Source organism: Capra hircus, unplaced genomic scaffold (genome assembly GCF_001704415.2).
Source record: "Capra hircus breed San Clemente unplaced genomic scaffold, ASM170441v1, whole genome shotgun sequence".
Classification (NCBI taxonomy): Eukaryota; Metazoa; Chordata; class Mammalia; order Artiodactyla; family Bovidae; genus Capra; species Capra hircus.
Window position 1 is genome coordinate 1 of NW_017213528.1, and position 4,147 is coordinate 4,147.

The following is a 4,147-nucleotide window of genomic DNA, read 5'->3' on the forward strand; positions in this document are numbered from 1 at the left end:
GGTCACATTCTGAGGTACTGGGGTTAAGGCTTCAATTCAGTTCAGTTTAATCGCTCAGTCATGTCCGACTCTTTGCGACTCCATGGACTGCAGCACACCAGGTCTCCTGTCTATCACCCAGCTCCCATTTACTCAAACGTCCGTTGAGTCGGACTTCAATGTATCGTTTGGGGCACAATTAAACCCCAGAAAATTGTTATTCATGTCACAATATTCTTCTGGGCCCCTGCCATGACCCAAACACCCAACTGGGCACTGGAAACACCAGAACACATTCAATCTGTGCCCTACAGGGGCGGGGGAGTTACACATCGCCAACTCTTCAGCTTCCTGACCTTTGTTTCCTGTTGGTCTTATGGTGCATTTCAACACAGGGGTGAAACATGCACTTTCCTGACCTTGGAGAGGTGCCACCGTGGACTTTCCTGACCCAGGTCATGGTTCCTACTGTACTGTGTGACCTGTGTGATTAATTGAAGAGCCACATTCTTCATGTAGTGCATACAAACAATTTTAAAACGCCCCATTTTAGGAGTATTACTCACTCATAAAATGGAACGCATGTGAGTCAGTTCTAATGAGATGGATGAACTTAGAGCCTATTACACAGAGTGAAGTAAGTCAGGAACAGAAAGACCAACGTCGCCATACTGACGCACATATACGGAATCTAGAAAGAGGGCGCTGATGAATCTGTCTGTAGGGCAGCAGTGGTGGTGCAGACATAGAAATGGACCTGGGGATGTGGGGGTTGGAAGGGGAAGGTGAGGGTGGCGGTGAATGGAGAGAGTAGCAAAGAAGAATACACACTACCACATGCAAAATAGACAGCCATTGGGAATTTGCTGTATGGCTCAGGGAACCCAAACCCTGGGCTCTGTAACAACCTAAGAGGGGTGAGATGGGGGTGGGAGGTGGGAGGGAGGTTCAAGTGGGAAGGGACATAGGTATACCTATGGCTGATTCGTGTTGATGTATGGTGGAAATCAACACAATATTGTAAAGCAATTATCCTTCCATTAAAAATAAATAAATTTTAAAAATGATGAGAAAAAAAATTCCCCATTTTATAGATGACAAAATGGGGGCCTTTTGATGACAGTCACTTCTCAAAGCTAATATGTGCCAGAGACAGTGTTGGAAACCCAGGCTAACAGGACTCCAGGGCCTAAATTTGAAGCCTGTAGACCTGGAAGTCTTTCAGTGAGGTCCATGCAGCCCTAGATTTCCGGGCCCCCAGGAACTTGGATGGAAAGCAAAATTGCATGTTTCTCACTAAACTCATTCTGAAATTTAGCCTTTCTGCCGATTATGAAGGCAGACTGCAGTCATGTCAAGCAGTAACAGTGGCTTTGTCACTAATGGAAACCAGACATTTTCTTCTCTTTTTGGCCATGCCCTGCAGCATTTGGGATCTTATTTCCCCCACCAGGAATGGAACCCATTCAATCCTGCTGCATTCCTGCTGCAGTCCTAACCACTGGACCATCAGGGAAGTCCCCAGAAACCACAGATATTTTCACAGCACATTTCAATTGCCAGCTCTGGAAATATCATTTAGATTTATCACCAGTCTAAGATGATGCCACTAGATCTTGTTTTTGAACACATTTCTGAGAAGAATGCACTATATCACACATTTGGTTTATTTTTGACTTTTAATAAAATTGATTTTTGTGGGGATCTTATGAATTAAATTTTTATCTTGGTAAAGCAAACATGAGATTTACTATTTTTAAAAGTACAATTGAGTGCATTAAGTACACACACGATGTTGTAAAAACCATACCCACTGTCTAGTTCCAGAACCTTCTCATCACCCCAAAGGAAAACCCTGTATATATTAGGCAGGCACATCCCATTCTCCCCTCCCCTAGTCTCTGCCAACCACTGAACTGCTTTCTGTGTCCACAGATTTGCCAGTTCTGGGTATTTCATGTAAATGGAATCATGTGCAATGTGTGACTCTGTGTGATTGACTTCTTCTTTTTCAGGTTTGACATTTATTTATGCTAAAAAAACTTTATAAAGGTATACAAATAATATTAGATATCTTAAAAATTGCCTTTTTTCTTTTGAACTTTATTTTGCATTGGGGTATAGCCAACTAACCAGGAGGGCACGGCAACCCATTCCAGTATTCTTCCCTGGAGAATCCCCATGGGACAGAGGAGCCTGGCGGGCTACTGTCCACGGGGTCGCAAAGAGTCGGACACGACTGAGCAACTAAGTGGAGCACACTGCCGATGAGCAACGATGCTACGATAATTTCAGGTGAACAGCAGAGGGGCTCAGCCACACCGTGTGCTTGGCTTCTTTAAGGGATTTACCTTTATGCAGCTAAAAGCGCTATTCTGAAACCATCGTGCACCTTCACGGTGCGAATGGGCAAAAGAGGATTTGGAGCAAACCTCCCAATGTTTCAACTGAGTTTAGCAGGAAAACAGGTGTGTAATGGGTATTACATGCTAGAATCTATCCAAGTTGCTTTTTCTTTTTTAAAATTATTTCGAATTTTTATTTGGCTGTTCTGGGTCTTAGTGGTGGCATGCAGAATCTTTAGTTTGCAGCATGGGGGATCATTGTGATATGTGGGATCTCGTTCCCTGACCAGGGATGGAACCTGGGCCCCCGCATTGGCAGTGCAGAGTCTTAGCCACTGGACCACCAGGGTATAACACATACAGTTGTTTAACACCCGATTGAACTCTCACAACATCCTGGGGATGAGGTTGGACATTATCCCCGTTTTACAGGTGAGGGAAGAGAGATACAGAGAGGTTCGAGAACCAGCCAGCATATAGACAGTGCTGGTGGGCTGAGGTTGGAACTCGGGTCCTCTGGCTCCTGACATGAAGACCCAACTCATTAGAAAAGACCCTGATTCTGGGAAAGACTGAAGCCAGGAGGAGAAGGGGATGACAGAGGATGAGATGGTTGGATGGTACCACAGACTCAATGGACATGAGTTTGAGCAAACTCCGGGAGATGGTGAAGGACAGGGAAGCCTGGCATGCTACAGTCCCGGGGGTCCGTAGAGACCTGGACAGGACTGAGCGACTAAACAACAGCAACCTCTGACTCTAGGCCTGAGCGCTTAGCGACTGGGGTGAGCTGCATCTTGCAGGGGACCCGCTGGTGTGAAGTGAGCCCTGAGCCGGGCACCCCCATCTCACCACTGACCCACAGGGTCCTCTGGGTGATGGCTGTGCCCAAAGTGCCCAGTGAAGGCACCCACCTCTCCAGCAGGGCCTCACACTGCCTGGTAGCCACACAGCAATGACCTTGGGTGTTGGGCAAAGGCGCCCGGTGAACACTGGCCCTGCCAGGCCCTCAGCTGTGGCGACGGGTGCGGGGGTGCGCACCGCAGAAAGAGAGAGGCAGTGAAACTTCCCTCAGCAAAGCCGAGGGGTCCCGAGGAGAGGTGAGCCTGCTGTCCGTCAACCCAGCCCCTCACCGAGCGAGAGACAATCTGACGCGACAGGGGTTCCGTCTAAGCAGTTCCGCTTTATTGCCACAAACTCTTGGTTTATATAGGCAAGCAGGGGGTTTTCCGAGGGACTTTCTATAGTTGCACCAATCACGTTAAAGGTCAAATCGTCATGTGCCATAGTTGCACCAATCATGTTAAAGGTCAAATCATCACGTGCCTTCATTATAACAGGAGTCTATGGTGATCATGTGCTGTCCACGTGCACGGAAATCAAGCAAGCCAATCAAAAACTGTAACATAGGCCACACCCCTATATCTTTCACCAGGTGCCATCTTAGTTTCCCACCGCAAAACTAACCCATCTTTTTTAAGCTTTCCTATTTAGGGCCCCACAGACAGGGGGTGGCCCAAGAGACCAGCACCCACCTGTCTGTCCGTCATGGTCTCTGGACCAGGCGGTTGTCACTGCGGCTGCCCTGGGTCTCATCGCGCGGTGTTGCCCTCTCTTCTGAGTCTCTCCGTGTCTCTGTGTTTCTATGTCTCCGATTCTGAGTGTCACCTTGCTTTACCCTGAGCCTCTCAATCTGCCTCAGGTGGCCCCTGACTTTCCCTTCAGAATCTCACCAGTTCCACCAGCTCCTCACTAGCTCTCCGAGCCCCTAGTGGGTTCCCTCAGCCCAGAGCCCCTCCTTCAGCTGCTCGCGAGTCCCTCAG

The 4,147-nt window shown here is 48.1% G+C and overlaps 1 non-coding gene across 1 annotated transcript; it reads right to left on the reverse strand.

The window, feature by feature from the left end:
• Nucleotides 1–2,602: 2,602 nt before the first annotated feature.
• TRNAG-GCC lies at nucleotides 2,603–2,674 on the reverse strand. Its single transcript has one exon. It is a non-coding gene; the product is annotated as a tRNA-Gly (tRNA).
• Between the last annotated feature and the right edge of the window lie 1,473 nt (nucleotides 2,675–4,147).